This window comes from Hypanus sabinus, chromosome 23 (genome assembly GCF_030144855.1).
Source record: "Hypanus sabinus isolate sHypSab1 chromosome 23, sHypSab1.hap1, whole genome shotgun sequence".
In the NCBI taxonomy this organism is placed as follows: Eukaryota; Metazoa; Chordata; class Chondrichthyes; order Myliobatiformes; family Dasyatidae; genus Hypanus; species Hypanus sabinus.
In genome coordinates this window covers 21,479,002-21,496,764 of record NC_082728.1, presented here as the reverse complement: position 1 = coordinate 21,496,764, position 17,763 = coordinate 21,479,002, and the positions used below count along the sequence as shown (strand labels likewise).

General features: G+C 41.8%; 1 protein-coding gene across 1 annotated transcript in view; it reads left to right on the top strand.

Moving 5' to 3' along the window:
• The first annotated feature begins 11,966 nt into the window (after positions 1–11,966).
• The window catches only part of gaa (alpha glucosidase), a 62,121-nt gene continuing 56,324 nt past the window's right edge, over positions 11,967–17,763 (top strand). Inside the window, exon 1 of the mRNA XM_059948512.1 lies at positions 11,967–12,332. The gene's annotated coding sequence lies outside the window, so the exon portion shown is untranslated. The remainder of the gene's footprint in view (positions 12,333–17,763) is intronic.

Genomic DNA, 17,763 nt, shown 5'->3' with positions numbered 1-17,763 from the left:
TCAATTGTTTTTTAATGCTGAGGACAGTGCCATGAAGAACTCCTTCATTAAATACGGTACTGTTTTTAAGTTACACGCTGAAATGCACCACAGATCAAGCTCAGGAAATAATATTTTGCACAGGGGGACTACAGATGTAATTTGCTATTTGGTACCCAAAGCTTTCAGGTTTTGCTTCATTGTCTGAGGAATTGTGAGTGGAACTGTCATATTTCAAGATGTTCAAATATTGTAATTTTTCCAGATATTTTGCATATCTGATGGTCATTGACCATGTGAAGATATATTTAAAATATTTAAAAGCCTTTCTACCAATAGATGAGAACCATCCATTATCTTATATGATGACAAAAATAATAGTGGCTTGATTTAAGTGTTTAAATACAATGTGTGTTGAGTAATAATAATTATAAAGAATGCTACTGCAAAATATAAACAGAAGGTGCTGGAAAGATCCAAATGGTCAGTTAGTATCAGATGGAGCGACTAGTCAGTGCCTTCTCACTTGCACCTTAATTTATTTTGTTCACAAATACTGGCTGAGCTCCTGAATATTTACGGCTTTTTCTGCTCTATTTCCTATTTCCATCATCTGACTTATTTTTCTTTTATAGTTGGACACACAGATGTGCCACTGTTGTCCTCTGAAGGTCTCACCAGTTACTGTGCTCTTTTTGGGCAAACCTTGAAAATGCCTTGATGGATTTATCTGCAACAGAGCAAACGGGTAGAAGTAATTGGTTGTGATTCATCCTGAAGCAAGTTAGGAGAGAGCCATACACATACTGTATTTCACTTTCACAAATGAGCTTGGCTAAGAAATACAATAGTATTGATTCTACTACTGAGAGCAATCCTGAAGGCATCTTGAGATTTGTAACAGGAGGCTGAAAGAGATGGAAACAAACATGATGACCTTAAGTAATAGACCTTAGTTAGAACATGCTCTAATTTATTGTACATTTAGGCAAAGTGCTGTTCAATTTTTTTTTATAACTAACCAACTATCATTCAGCCGTCTACTCAGTGCAATTTTTGGAATCCTGAAAGTACTCTACATATAAACCCATGTTGTATCATTTCTACAATATTTGTGAAACAAGTATATTCTGTGTCTTTTGGAATTCAGTGGATCATTTTATATTTCTGCATATCATTATTATATTATATTTTCAAAGCTTTAAATTAGCTACGATTCAAAATTAAACCTTTCACTTGCATGAATATTCTGCATAGCTCCCTTAGAAAGTTTAAAATGGGTGAGCTTCAACATTGTTTCCTAGCAACCAAATCAATCTGTAACCATAGCAATAGAACATTTCAGCAGAAAATACAGCCAAATCTACTTCTATACAGGTTTCTCAGTTTGTTTCCATTAGTTTTACATGTATACAACTCTAATGTGTTAATTGTGTTCAAACATTTGCCCTTGTTCTTAAAACATTTAGGCAAAGTAAGACTTGTGTATAACATTACAAATGCATTTTATTTAATTAATATATTGATCACAATGCAGTGATTTTCACAATGATATGCTCTGATTTTTTTCTGAGGACTAAAGACTATCAATATGGGTGAAATATCATTACAAATGGTCAAGGTTCATAAGACTGAAACCAAGTGGAGGAACAATTCCTAATCAAGATAAATATAGTTCCTGAAAAATTATTTTATAACAAATCGTAATAGATTTGTCTAACTAAAACACAGGGTGTTCTGACACGTTTCTACCAAACTTGCCTCTGGGCAAGTTGCCAAATTCCAACTTAATCTGTAGTGAATATCACAACCTTATTTGTTTTATGAAATCAATTTATATGATTTCAATATTTTTCTCACCATTTTGCATGTTGTTTTTGTTGTAATATCTGCTAGTGAAAGTGTTACAATTTTATATACCTTATTTCTAGGATTTCAAAATATTGTGTTATCAAAATATATTAACGGCATTAGTACTAATATAGGTTAGAAGTTTATTTTGTGGATCTTACAGATGCATATTACTTTACAGTTAATGTATTAGTTCTGAATTAACTCATAAGCCTACAATTTGACTATTTTCAATATCCTAGATGTGTGGTAAGGTTACTTCTCTCTTTGAATCATAATTAAAATTGGAATATGCTTGCTTTAAATAGTTCAAAGTAAATATATCACTATATACTATATATAATCCTGCAATTCATCATATTGATACTATATATCACTATACATCACTATATACAATCCTAAGATTCATTTTCTTGCAGGCATTCACAATAAATATAACAAAGCACAATAGAAATCAAATGACACGTGTCAATAGGGCTTTGCTTCCAGATGAGGTCAAAGCCTTCTATGCTTGCTTTGACTGTCAAAACATGGAGGAACCATCATGAACTCCCACAGCCCCCAATGATGCTGCAATTTTAGTCTCTGAGGCTAACATGAGAGCATCCTTCAAGAGGGTGAAGACATGGAAAGCATCCAGCCCAGATGGGGCACCTGGCCAAGTTCTAAAGATCTGTACTAATCAACTGTCTGCAGTATTCGGAGATCTGAGATACACACCTGCTCCAAGCAGGCTTCAAATATACAGGTGTTTAAGAAGAATGTGGTAACCTGCCTCAATTACTATGGTGATGAAGAGTTTTGAGAGGCTGGTGATGAAACATATCAATTCCTGCTTGAGAAGTGACTTGGATCTAGACCAATTTGCCTACCGGCACAAACAGTCACAGCAGATACCATTTAATTGTCTTTTCAGTCAACCCTGGAACATCTGTACTGCAAAGGTGCATATACCAGGATGCTTTTTATTGACTATTGCTTGGCTTCAATGCCTCAAAACAGTATCCTCTCAAAACTAATCAATAAGCTTCAAGATCTTGTCCTCAATACCTCCTTGTGCAATTGGATCCACTTGCAGACCCCAGTCAGTTTGGATTGGCAACAACATCTCCACAATCTCCATCAGCACAGGTGCAGCACAAGGCTGAGTGCTTAGCCCCTGCTCTACTCACTTTATACTTATGACTGTTAGCTAAGCTCATCTCCAATGTCATATTTAAGTTTGCTGATGACACTACTGCCATTGGTCAAATCAAAGGTGGTGATGAATCAGCACATAGGAAGGAGATTAAAAATCTGGCTGAGTGGTACCAAAGCAACAACTTCTTACTGAATGTCAGCAAGACCAGGGAGCTAATTATTGGCTTCAGGAGGAGAAAAGCAGACATCCATGTGCTAGCCCCTATCATGGGATCAGAGTTAGAGAGGGTCAGCAACTTTAAGTTCCTTGGTGTTATCATTTCACAACACCTGTCCTGGGCCAAGTACATAAGTGCAATTACAAAGAAAGCACAGCGCGCCTCTACTTTCTTAGATCTTTGTAGAGATTCGGCTAGACATCAAAAACTTGGACAAACTTCTACAGATGTGTGGTGAAGAGTTTATTGACTCACTGCATCATAGCCTGGTATGGAAACAACAATGCCCTTGAATGGTGCAGGCCCAGTCCATCATTGGTAAAGGCCTTCCCACCATTGAGCACATCTACATGGAGTGTTGTCACGGGAAAGCAGCATCCATCGTCAGGGACTCCCACCACCCAGGTCATGCTTTCCTCTCACTGCTGACCTCAGGAACAAAAGTCCAGGAACCTCAGGTCTCACACTTCCAGGTTTAGGAATGATTATTACCCATTAATCATCAGGCTCGTGCTCAATAGTGTGGAGGTCTTTATCCTCTACTTTTCATGGGTTTTTCCATTCAAGGGCATTTATGCCTCCATACCAGGCTATGATGCAGCTAGTCAGTATTCTCTCCACTACACATCTATAGGAGTTTTTCAAAGTTTTAGATGACTTGCTGAATCTCTGCAAACAGAGGCATACTATGCTTTCTTTGCAATGGCACTTACGTGCTGGTCCCAGGACAGATCCTCTGAAATGAAAACGGTGAGAAATTTATAGTTGACTCTCTCCTCCTTAGATTACCTGCTGAAGACTGCTCATAGACCTCCAGCTTCCTCCCCCTGTAATCAATCATCAGCTCCTTGGTCTTGCTGACGTTGAGAAGTTGTTGTCGAGGCACTAGTCAGCCAGATTTTCAATCTCCTTTCTACATGCTGATTCGGCCAATGGCGGTGATATCGCTGCAAACTTAATATGGCATTGGAGTTATGCTTAGCCTCACAATCATAAGTATAAAGCAAGTAGAACAGGGAGCTAAACATACAACCTTGTGGTGCACCTATGCTGATGGAGATTGTGGAAGAGATGTTGTTGCCATTCTAAACTGACAGGGATCTGCAAGTGAGGAAATTGAGGATTCAGTTGCACAAGGAGGTATTGAGGCCTAGATCTTGGAGCTTGGTGATTAGCTTGAAGGAGATGATAATATTGAATATTGAACTGTGTCAATGAAGAGCATCTTGATGTATGCACCTTCACTCTTCAGATGTTCCAGGGTTGAGTGAAGAGCCAATGAAATGGCATCTGCTGTGACCTGTTGTGATGGTAGTTAAATTAAAGCAGATCCAAGTTAACGTGTTTTGTCACCAGCCTCTCAAAGCACTTTATTGCAGTGGATGCACAGTAAGTGCTACTGGAAAACAATTGCCGAGGCAAGTTACCATGTTCTTCTTGGCCACCAATATAACTGAAGTCTGCTTGAAGTGGGTACCTCAGTCTCCAAAGTGAGGGCTGACCTCTGGGAAGATCAAATGGGGCTGTTAAGATTTCTCCTTTCATTCTTCAAGTATGAATACTAACAAAACTCATTCTGCATTGATACCAATGTTAGGAAACTAAGTAGGTATCTATGGAAAACAAACAACAGTCATATTTAACATAATAAACCCAGATCATCAAAGCCAACCTAGAACTAGAATCTTCTAGAAACACACAGATCGGGTTATAATATTTCATCATGGGAGTAAGTATGATAATCCTTTTTAAATCAAGCATATTCTAATGTAGACGTCTTCTATATTCAGTCACCAAATTACTGGAAGCAACCCGAACACATCAAGTGATAGTTCCTTTTAATTGAATTTTAATTGTATCTGGATTTTCTCAAGCATTTCCCTTTGATCTCCTCTTCAGTGTTTTCACTGGGTGCTCCAGTTTCCATCAAAAATTTTGTTAGGTCTTCTGCAGGCACTATATTGCTGCTTTGCAAACATTGTTGCAGCATCTTTTCTTTAATCTGGTGATTGAAGTCAGTTTGGGGAGTATAAATGAGAAGTGCAGTGGTAAATTGTGAGAAAACTAACAATTGCAAGTTCCTCTTCAAGTCCCATGATGTCAGGTCTTGGAAATGTATCACTGCTCCTTAATTATCAGTGGAAGAAATTTCTCAAGCTCATTACTGAACATTACTATGCAAATAAAATAATTGTCTTAGGTAGTTCTAATTTAATTACTCCTCATCTTTTCTTTTACCAAAGTTAGAACTATGCTACTTTTAGAACCTTTATAATGGATCACAGTTTCACTCAAGAGATGTTGTACTTCACACCCCTTCTTTTATCTTCCTCTCTGTCTTTCTCTAAAACATTGAAACCCAGGGCATTAAGCACCCATTCCTGTCCCTCTCTCAACCAAGTATCTGCAATGTCCACAACATCATAGTTCCATGTTTTAAATTAATCACATTTACCCAGAATACTTCTAGCATTAAAATACACACTTCAAACTGTCCCTCTTATTTGTGTCTATTACTTTGCTCCTGTCTGCTTTTAAATGCACCGGTAGTTATCTTCCTCTGCATCCTTCCACTTTCTGACCCGGTTGTCTGGTTCCTCCTGCCAAACCAGTTTAAACCCTGCCTTAAATTGGTCATCCTTTATGTCTTTCTTACAATTGCAAGATACTTCTGGATATTAAAAAACTACTGCTTGTCTACCGCACTAGCGAATGGTGGTAGAGTGGTGGAGATAGACTTGTGTACTGTGTCATCGCCCACTACAGCCACCTGGGGAAGAAGGCATTAAAGGTGGTGCGTTGTCCAACAAACAGTGCAAATGACTGCTTTAGATGTTTTTTCCTGTGATCGCAAGACCTTGTTGGACAGTGGAAATGTAGAATCTTGCAAGTCTAGTTCATCGCCAAGACTATTCGCAGGGCAGCCAATGAATAGACTCGGTTGATGCACGAACCAGGCACTCATGCCACGGCATTGCTTGTTGCAGCTGCCCAGGGAAGATGCCAAAGGCAATGTAGGGAAAGCTGAGGCACAGTGGGCACATTGGAATCCATTAAGGGTTAGGGGTCACCTCTTATTGGTGCTGCTCTTCAGTGTTCTCTCCTGGATTACATTTATCTGTAGCTGCTGTAGTGTGTGCTGAGGAACTGCTACATGCTTGTTCTTGGCAGAAACATGGCTCCAAAACAACATCCAATGTACCATCATTCAGGCCACGCTGCTCAGGGACTAGGGCTATTTATTTTTTTAACTGTATATTTTTCTGCTATAGTAACTACTGTATGTGACTGTTGGTATTGTGCTTTGTACCTTGGCCCCAGAAGAATGCTGTTTGTTTGGCTGTATAGAAGTGGTTGAATTAAGCACTAGATCCTTTTTTAAACTTGAATTTGATTTGAACTAAAAGGCAGAATAGAAATCTATGTTACCAGCTTCAGAACATTTTGGAACTGTCCAATACCTCATCAAATTATTAGGTGAATCCAGGAGTGTTTCTTAAATCAAAATATAGATTGTCCAGCAAAGGGAGGAACTGTACTGGTTCTGGTGTTGGGTAATGAGCCTGGGCAAGTGACCAACCGGTGAGCAGTCAGGGAATGCTAACCACAACCTCAAGTTTTAAGATAGCTATAGATAAGGATAAGCATGGACCTTTTGGGAGAGTATTAAACTGGAGCCGGGCAAATTATGGGAGTATTAGTCAGTATCTAGGAAAAGTTACTTGTAAATAACTGTTTCGGGGCAAGTCCACACTGGAAGAGGAAGAAGAATAGCACTTAACTTGGCAGATGAGTTATCAGGGCACCATTATGACGGTGTTTCCGTAGCAAGCCATTCTTGTTTTTATGAGGCCAAGTTGCTAGCTCAACCTGACTTGGATTCGAACTCGGGAACCTTTACTCCGGAGTCCGGCGCTGATAGTATTGTGCCACCAAGCGGGACAAGTCCACATCAGACGTGCAGGTATTTAGAGACCAACTGTACAGAGTACAGGATGGGTATGTTCCAGTCAGAAAGAAGAACAAGGATGCCAAGGTAAGGGGACCTTGGATATCAAGGGAGGTGATGAATTCAGTTAAGAAGAAAAAGGTAAAGCTTAGGAAGCTAGAATCAAACAGAATTATAAGGAAGCCAGAAAAGAATTCACGAAAGGAATTCGGAAAACCAGTAGGGTCTATGAAAAGTCCTTGGCAATTGGGATTGAAGAAAAGCTCAGGGAATTCTGTACATATATCCAGAGCAAGAGGATAACTATGGAGAGGGTGGGACTGCTTAAGGATAATGATGCAATGGATGTGGGTGAGGTCTTTAATGAGTACTTTACATCAATATTTACCAAAGAGAAGAAGGTGGTGGATAGGGAGATTAGTGCTGAGAGTATTAATACTTTCTAGAAGTACTGCGGCATTTCAAAATAAAGGAGGGGATAGTGTTGGATCTCCTAAAGAGCATAAAGGTGGATTCATCCCCAGGGCCTGATGGAAGATACCCTATGTTATTGAGAGAGACAAGTGAAGAGATTTCTGGGGCCTTGACCAATATTTTTGTGTCCTCTCTAGCCACAGGCAAGTCTTAGAGGACTGGCCAATAGCTAATTTTGCTCCATTATTCAAGAAGGGAAGAAGAGATAATCCTAGAAATTATAGACCAGTGAGTCTCACTTCAGTGGTAGCGGAGTTACTGGAGAGAATTCTTAGGGATAGGATTTATAAGCTTTTCAAACCCTTCACAAATTAGAGAGAGCCAGCATGGCTTTGAGTGGGGCAATTCATGTCTTCAGAACTTATTTGAGTTTTTTGATGAGGTGATGAGAGTGATTGTTGAAAGTGGAGCTGTAGATGTTGTCTACACAGATTCTCATAAGGCATTTGACAAGATACCTCATGAGAGGTTCATCCAGAAGACTAAGATGCATGGCATCCATGGTGAATTGGCCATTTGGATTCAGAACTGGCTTGCCCATAGAAAACAGAGGGTGATGGTTGAAGAGATTTATTTTAGCTGGGGGTCTGTCATTGGTGGTGTTCCACAAGAATCTGGACTGGGACCTCTGCTGTTTGTGATAGATATAAATGATCTGGATGAAAATGTAGATGGGTGGGTTAGTAACTTTGCAAATGATATTAAGATCGGGGGTTTTGTGAAAAGTGTAAATGACTGGCAAAGAATACAGCAGATATAGATCAGTTGCAGATATGAGTTGGAAAATGGCAGATGGAGTTTAATCCAATCAAATGTGAAATGTTGCACCTTGGTAGGTCAAATGTATAGAGATAGTGCACTATTAAAGGCAAGACCCTTAATGCTGTTGATGACCAGAGGGATCTTGGGGTCCAAGTTCATAGCTCAATGAAAGTGGCTACACAGGTTGATAGGGTAATTATGAAAGGATATGGTACGATTGCTTTTATTGAGGCACTGAGTTCAAAAATCAGGAAGTCATATTCAAGCTTTTTAAAGCTCTAGTTAGACAGCATCTGGAATATTCTCCTGCTTCCACCACTGTCCTTGTACCAAAAAAGACCAAGGTAACATGCCTGAACGACTGGTGTCCTGTTGCACACTCCTTATAATAAGCAAATGCTTTGAGAGGCTGGTCAAGGATTACAACTGCAGCTTGCTACCACCCAAATTGGACCCCCTACAATTCGCCTACCGACACAACTGATCGACACATGACGCAATAGCCACTGCTCTACATACCATCCTTTCACATCTGGAGAAGGGTGCTTATGTGAGAATGCTGTTCTTGGACTACAGATCAACATTCAACACCGCAATTTCATCCAGGCTCGACAGGAAGCTCAGAGACCTCAGCCTTGACCCTGCCTTGTGCAACTGGATCCTGTCTTCTTGTCAGATCACCAGCAGGTGGTAAGAGTGGGTTCCCTCACCTCTGCCCCTCTGACCCTCAACACAGGAGCCCCTCAGGGCTGTGTTCTGTCCCCTCCTTTACTCCCTGTACACCCATAACTGTGTCACCACCCACAACTCTAATCTGCTAATTAAATTTGCCAATGACACAACATTGATTGGCCTTATCTCAAACAATAATGAGGTGGCCTACAGGAAGAAATCATCTCTGACACAGTGGTGTCAAGAAAACAAACAACCTTTCCTCACTGTCACAAAAACAAAGGAGCTGGTTGTGGATTACAGGAGGAATGGAGTCGGGCTAATCCCTATTGACATCAATGGATCTGGGGTTGAAAGGGTAAACAACTTCAAGTTCCTCAGCATCCACATCACTAAGGACCTCACGTGATCTGTACACACCAGCTGTGTGGTGAAAAAGGCACAACAATGCCTCTTTCACCTCAGACGGTTGAGGAAATTTGGTATGGACCCCCAAATCAGAAGAACTTTCTACAGGGGCATAATTGAGAATATCCTGACTGGCTGCATCACTGCCTGGTATGGGAACTGTACCCCCCTCAATCACAGGACTCTACAGAGAGTGGCGCGGACAATCGGTGGTTGTGAACTTCCCATGATTCAGGACATTTACAAGGACAGGTGTGTAAAAAGGGCATGTAGGATCACTGGGGACCCAAGCCATCGCAATCACAATCTATTCCAGGTGCTACCATCCAGGAAGCGGTACTGCAACATAAAAGCCAGGACCATCAGTCTCCAGGACAGCTTCTTCCATGAGGCCATCAGACTGATGAACTCATATTGATTTGAGTGTACTCTCTATTACATTGACTGTTCTATTTATTATAAATTACTATGATTGCACATGCACATTTAGATGGAAACGTAACATAAAGATTTTTACTCCTCATGTATGTGACGGATGAAAGAAATAGTTAATTCAATTCAATTTCTTTAGCCAGAAGTTGGTGAATCTCTGGAATTCATTGCCACAGACAAATTTAGAGGCCAAGATATTGTGCATATTCAAAGTGGAGGTTAATAGGTTCTTGATTATTAAGGGTGTCAAAGGTTATGGGAAGAAGGCAGGAAAATGGGAAAATAAATCAGCCATGATTGAATGGCAGAGCTGACTCAATGGGCCAACTAGCCTAAATCTTCAGAATCTGGTTTAATATCAATGGTAAAAGTCATGAAATTTTTTGTTATGCAGCAGCGATATATTGCAACATATATTAATAAAAACTGAATTACAGTAAGAAGTGTTTAGGCTCCTGTTCCTCCTCCCCGATAGCAGCACTGAGAAGAGGGCATGTCCTGTGCGATGGAGATCATTAATGATGGATGCTGCCTTTTTGAGGCATCACTCCTTGAAGACGTTGAGTGCAAGGTTGTTGCTGTAACACCACTCTATCTTGCTCCTGTATACCTTCTTGTCATCATCTTGAAATACTGCCAACAATAGTTGTGTCATCAGCAAATTTATATATAGCATCTGAGCTGTGCTCACACTGTCATGAGTGCAGAGACACTGAGTGAAGCACACATCCTAGAGGTATGCTGGTGTTGATTTTAGCAAGGCGGAGATGTTATTTTCGATCTGCACAGTCTGTGGTCTTTCGGAGAGGAAGTTGAGGATCCAGTTGCATATGGAGATAAAGAGGCCCAGGTTTTGCAACTTTTTAAATAGACCAGTAGGAATGATTGTATTAAGCACTGAACCATAGTAAATAAACAGCAGTCTGATGTAAGCATTAATATTGTCCAGATGACCTAAGGCCGCATAAAGAGCCAATTAAATCGCATCTGCTGTAGACCTATTCTGGTGATAGGTAAATTGCAGAGAGTCCAGGTCCTTGCTAATATGACTTATTCTAGCCATAACCAGCCTCTCAGAGCAATTTATCACTGTAGATGAGTGCTACTGGACAAATGTCATTAAGGTAGCTCATTCTGCTCTTCTTGGGCACTGGTATGATTGCTGTCCTTTTGAAACAGGTAGGTGCAGAGATGTCAGGGGTAAGTATTTTACACAGTGGTGAGTGTGTGGAATGGGCTCCCGGCAACTGTGGTGGAGGCAGATATGATAAGGCCTTTTAAGAGACACCCGGATAGGTACATGAAGCTTAGAAAAATAGAGGGCTATGGGTAACCCGAGGTAATTTCTAAAGTAAGGACATGTTCGGCACAGCTTTGTGGGCCGAAGGGCCTGTATTGTGCTGTAGGCTTTCTACGTTCTGTGATACACCTCAAGTAATCCTTTCATTAACTGACAATGTTATTATTTGAAAATGCAAACATATCTGATAATTATCGTTGCAGGTAGATTTCCCAGGTGCCTCCTGCTCTGATGGTCCAAGTTTGGAAAATGTTTTTAAGAAATCTTTGTTAGTTACCATGGTGCAATTTGTAGTGCCTTGGATGGTGAAAGGACAGAAGCTCCAGGGTGGTGGTTAAAATGCCAGTCAGCTGGGCTGCTTTACGCTTTATGCAATTTTTAATTAACTCGAGGTACGAAAAAAGTGGCACATGCAGGACCACGGGTGGAATACCTCTGAACTAATTGTATTACTGGAGAGTTTGGACATGTTTCCTTCGTTAAAATCTCTCATCAGGACGGCAGCCGATTACTTTCTTCTCAAGGGGCTATGATTTCCCTGCATAATCAATCGAACAACTTCAGGAACGGGTCCGGGGTGTTGGTGAAGTTGTACCCATCCAGAAACCGGAGAGTGACCCACTGCCCTCCGATGTGGACGGGGAGTCAGATCCCCAAACCGAAGTACCTCGCCTCTTCCGCCATGTTCTCGGTCGCTAGGAGACGCGGACAACAACCCGGGGCCGCTGCGCAAATCACGTGGGGGATTGTACCACGATTTGCCACCGGGGGGGGGGGGTAATTCGTCTTCCTGCGCTGGGGGATGGAGTTCCGAGAGGTTGCACCGTCACCCGCCACCCCCGGGTCTGGCGACTCCGAGAGGCGCCGATCTGCGCGGCCAAGGGTTCGCCGAGTTCCTCGTTTCCGATGAGGAAGTGGCTTTGCACTTGTCAGCCTTCTCACCCGAGTCCTCTTCTGCTCTGCAAGTGTCAGTACTCCCACTGAGGGCCAGGGTTTCCGGCACATAGCGTTCAGACCCCCATGGCCGGGTCAGCTTTACAAAGGCCTCCCGTAGGGACAACAGAAGGCTACTCAGCTCATTAAACTCGGTTCTGTACCCAGCGTTGCAACTTTGTTCAATTTGTCTCCTTCTTCAATTATTGAAAGGGTAAGTGCTACTGTTTTCTGTGCATCAGAATCAGGTTTATTGTCACCGGCAATGTCACGTGAAATTTGTTAACTTAGCAGCAGCACTTCAATACAATACATAATCCAGTAGCGAGAGAAAAATAATAAATAAAATAAAACATAATACTAATAATAAACAAGTAAATCAATTACGTATATTGAATAGATTTTTTTAAACGTGCAAAAACAAAAATGTATATTTTTAAAAAAACAACACACACAAAATGCTGGTGGAACACAGCAGGCCAGACAGCATCTATAAGGAGAAGCCCTGTCAACGTTTCGGGCCAAGACCCTTCGTCAACACTGTATTTAAAAAAAAGTGAGTTGGTGTTCAAAGCTTCAATGTCCGTTTGGGAATTGGACGGCAGAGCAGGAGAAACATAGAAAACCTACAGCAAAATACAGGCCCTTCAGCCCACAAAACTGCTGAACATGTCCTTACCAGAGAAATTACCTTGGGTTACCCATCGCCCTCTATTTTCCTAAGCTCCACATATCCATCCAGGAGTCTCTTAAAAGATCTTATCATTTCTGCCTCCACCACTGTCACTGGCAGCTCATTCCACGCACTCACCACTCTGCGTAAAAAAATCTTACCCCTGACTCCTCTGTACCTACTTCCAAGCACCTTAAAACTGTGCCCTCTTGTGCTAGCCATTTCAGCACTGGGACAAAGTCTCTGACTATCCAAACGATCAATGCCTCTCATTATCTTATACACCTCTATCAGGTCGGTTCTTATCGTCCGTCGCTCCAAGGAAAAAGGACTGAGTTCACTCAACCTATTACAGTATCATAAGGCATGCTCCCCAATCCAGGCAACATCCTTGTAAATCTCCTCTGCACCCTTTCTATGGTTTCCACATCCTTCCTGTAGTGAGGCGACCAGAACTGAGCACAGTAGTCAAAATGGGGTCTGACCAGGGTCTTATATAGCTGTTCCTGAATTGCTGAGTGTGTGCCTTCAGGTTCTGTACCTCCTATCTGACGGTAACAGTGAGAAAAGGGCATGCCGTAGGTTCTGGAGGTCCTTAATAATGGATGCTGCCTTCCTGAGACACCACTCTCTGAAGATGACCTGGGTACTTTGTAGGATAGTATACGGTACAACTATAAAAGTTTTTGAGTGTATTTGTTGACATACCAAATCTCTTCAAACTCCTAATGAAGTATAGCCGCTGTCTTGCCTTCTTTATGACTACTTTGATATGTTGAGACCAGGTTAGACCCTCAGAGATCTTGACACCCAGGAACTTGAAACTGCTTGCTCTCTCCACTTCTGATTCCTCTATGAGGATTGGTGTATGTTCCTTCGTCTTACCCTTCCTGAAGTCCACAATCAGTTCTTTCGTCTTACTGACATTGAGTGCAAGGTTTTTGCTGCTACACCACTCCACTAGCTGGCATATCTCGTTCCCATACACCCTCTCGTCACCACCTACCAACAATGATTGTATCGTCAGCAAATTGTAAATTGTGTTTGAGCTATGCCTAGCCACACAGTCGTGTATATAGAGAGTAGAGCAGTGGGCTAAGCCAGTGATCCCCAACCACCGGGCCACAAGGAAACGATATGATTTGTCGATATGAAATGATATGAGTCAGCTGCACCTTTCCTCATTCCCTGTCACACCCTCTGTTGAACTTGAACGTACGCAATGTCATTACACATGCAAAATTATTTCCCATGCAAGGTCATCAGTTGCCTAAACGCAGTGACACCCTCAGGAATCACTGGTTGGCCTCGGGTAACCGGCCAGCGAGTAGTGCCATTGCCACTGGCCGACAGGTTGGTGCTGTCTCTCAGCCTGTTTAGCACACCGAATGTTCGTGGGGAACCCGATGCTAAAATATTTGCAGACGACCTAATTCGGGCTCAGGGTTTCATGAGTAGCAGAGCAGCTACCTCGCTGCGATCTACTGAAAGTCATCCCTCAGCCAATAGATCCTACCTACCTAAAAGAGGGACAGGCGTGCGCCCTGTCGCAATCCTCGTTTGGTCGGTCGCTCTCTCTCTCTCTCTCCGAACTGTGACCACCGTGGCCCTTACCTTGTCCTCTCACTGGTGTGTTGCAATGATTTTATATGTTCATACGAGGAAAATATGTGCTGTGTATTTAATATCCAAACGTTATTTAAAATGTTATGATGCTATTGACTTATAACTGAGTTATAATTGACTTATCACTAAAGGAAAATATGCACTGAATGTTTAACATTAAATTTGTTAGATAAACCCTTTTAGAAACAAAATTGAGTGTATTAGCCACTTGTAAGTGACTTATGGTTGACTTATCACCTATATTCCAGTCGTGATCAACACCCCCTCCCCCCCCCATCAGCTGGTCTGCAAGAATATTGTTAATATTAAACCAGTCCGCAGTGCCAAAAAGGTTGATGACCCCTGGGCTAAGCACACACCCCTGAGGTGCACCGATGTTGATTGTCAGTGAGGAGTATATGTTATCACCAATCCGCACAGACTGTGGTCTTCTGGTTAGGAAGCTGAGGATCCAATTGCAGAGGGAGGTACAGAGGCCCAGGTTCTGCAACTTCTCAATCAGGAATGTGGAAATGGTGGTATTAAATGCTGAGCTATAGGCGACAAACAGCATCCTGACATCCTGTTTGTGCTGTCCAGGTGGTCAAAGCCGTGTGGAGAGCCATGCAGATTGCGTCTGCCATTGACCTATTGTGGCAATAGGCAAATTGCAATGGAGCCAGATCCTTGCTGAGGCAGGGTTTCAGTCCAGTCATGACCAACCTCTCAAAGCATTTTGTCACTGTCAATGTGAGTGCTACTGGGTGATAGTCATTAAGGCAGTCCACATTATTCTTCTTAGGCACTGATATAACTGTTGCCTTTTTGAAGCAAATGGGAACTTCTGCCCACTGGAGTGAGAGGTTGACAATGTCCTTGAATACTCCCACTAGTTGGTTGGCACAGGTTTTCAGATCCTTACCAGGTACTCCATCAAGACCTTCTGCCTTGCGAGGATTTTAAAGGCCTCTTTAAAGGCAGCATGGCTACCTTTGAAGGGATCTCTTGTTGTAGAACTGTTAAGGCACCAGACTGCGTTTCCTTGCATCAGATCTTGCAATTTCACGACAGCGGCTATATTTCATTAGGAGTTTCAGGAAGTTTGTTATGTCACTAAAGACACTGGCAAATTTCTACTGATGTACTCTGGAGAGCATTCTAGCTGTCTGCATCACAGTCTGTAATGGGGGGGCAGATACTGCATTCGATCAATATAAGCTGCAGAAAGTTGTAAACTCATTCAATTCCATCATTGGCATGAGGCTCCCCAGCATCCAAGACACCTGCAAGGAGTGATGCCTCAAAAAGGTGGCATCCATCACTCCAGACCCTTATCACCCAGGACGTGCCCCCTTCTCATTGCTACCATCAGGGAGGAGGTATAGAAGCTTGAAGGCACACAGTCAATGATTTAAGAACAGCTTCTTCCCCTCTGCCATCAGATTTCTGAATGAATATTGAACCCATGTACACTATCTCACTACTTTTCCAACAAATGCTGAAGAACGAACATGAGTTGGAAGAGTAAAAGGAGCAGATGGAAGAACAGCTTCAGAGAAGCAAAGAACAGCTTTGGAAAGAATAGTTATGGTGAAGGATGGAGCAGTTTAAGTTGCAGGAAGAAATTGCAGTGCAGATTGACAAAGCTAAAGGCCTCAAGTATGATGGGTGCTAAAAGTGCTCCAACAGGACAGTTCTGTGGTGTGACTTCCTATGTTATTAAGGCACAGAAAAAAACAACAGTTGTAATGTCAATGTGGATACACTTGTTCCTCAAGTATCTATGAAACAAGAGTTATGACCCCAAGAGGTAGCTCAGGGTGTTCACTCTCAGCCTGCACTAATGAGGCACTCTGAACCAATGTCATATCCAACAACTCAAGGTGTTTTTGGGGACATTAACTTGTGTTACGGACTCAGCAACGATAAATATATAAGTGAGGCAGTGGTTTTTGTAACAAATAAAACATTTATTAAACACTGAAAAACAAACTCCCAAAAGTAAACAAATCACTAACGTAACCGGAAATCAGCTGCTGTGTGGCAGCTTAAACAGTTCTTAAAGCAATAAAGCTTAAACAGTTCTTAAGGCGATGTTGCAAAAACAGTTCTTCAAAGTAGTACTGCAAAAGTTAAAAATGCTTACAGTCCATTAAAGGAGAGACTTTTTAGACGATTTAAATTCTCTTTCACGTTGTGTTGTTGCGGTTCCCAGTCGAACTATACTTTTCCCACGGAGAATTTACAAAGATGAAAATGAAACGGCTTAAAGGCACTGACCTTTCCTTTACAACACTGTACCCAACCCTTTCTGCTATATTTCACAGGGATTAACACAGGGACAGCCAACGAATTCCTTCCAAATGAGGATCAAACAAGGTCGAACCTGTTTCACCGTCGAAATTGACTTTCCTCAATCTTTTAGCTCCCAAACTCCGATCTTCACTTTCCACTGATTTTTAACTGGCAGTATTATAAAGCAACTGCCGGCAATGACCTTTTAAACTTTAGGCATTAAATAAAACTCCATCTTTCAACTAAACTGCGTCATAAAATTGGACCACGCAGTGGCATGGAGTCAAACTGGCAAATCGAGCCACGAACTGCCCCTCCTCACATGGAGGGGTCCTCCTTTTATACCCTGTAAAAAAAACCTGTCACATGACCTCTACTGGCGGGAAAATGACATCACTCCACCATCACAAGACCTTTACCTTAAGTCCAGTATAGCTTCAACACCACTGTCACGTGACAAGTACAAGATACCCACGGGTACGTAACACTTGCAATATGGAAACCCTCGTGTTTTCGATGATAGAGGTCTGAATAGTACTGAGGAGGCCATCAGGACACAAAATGAAATCACAACCTTATTGGTACAACAATAACACATTGCGTCTTTGCCTAAAAGAGAGATTCAAATCTTTGATGGTGGCCCATTGCAATATCAATGCATTCACGAGGGCTTTTAAGATCAGTGTTCAAGGCAAGACGGACAATTATAGCGACCGCCTCTATTTCCTTGAACAGTACACTGGAGGTTGCTTTTGGGAGCTTGATAGAAGTTGCCAGCATGTTAACCCAGAGGAAGGGTAACTAAAGGCCAAGGCCTTACTTCAAGATCATTTTGATAATGTACAGAAAATTGCATCAGCCTACATGTGAAAGGCTCTTTCATGGCCACCTATAAAATCTTCAAGATTAGGGTAATTTTTTTAAGAGGCCATTGTAATGCAATGAGAGAAATTCAGTACATGCAAGAGCTGGACGTGCCTGACAATATGTTGACTGTTGTGAAGAAGTTGCCTCATTTGCTTAAGAAGGGTAGCCTGTGAACTACCAGATGAGCTTAACTTTGAGGCTACTT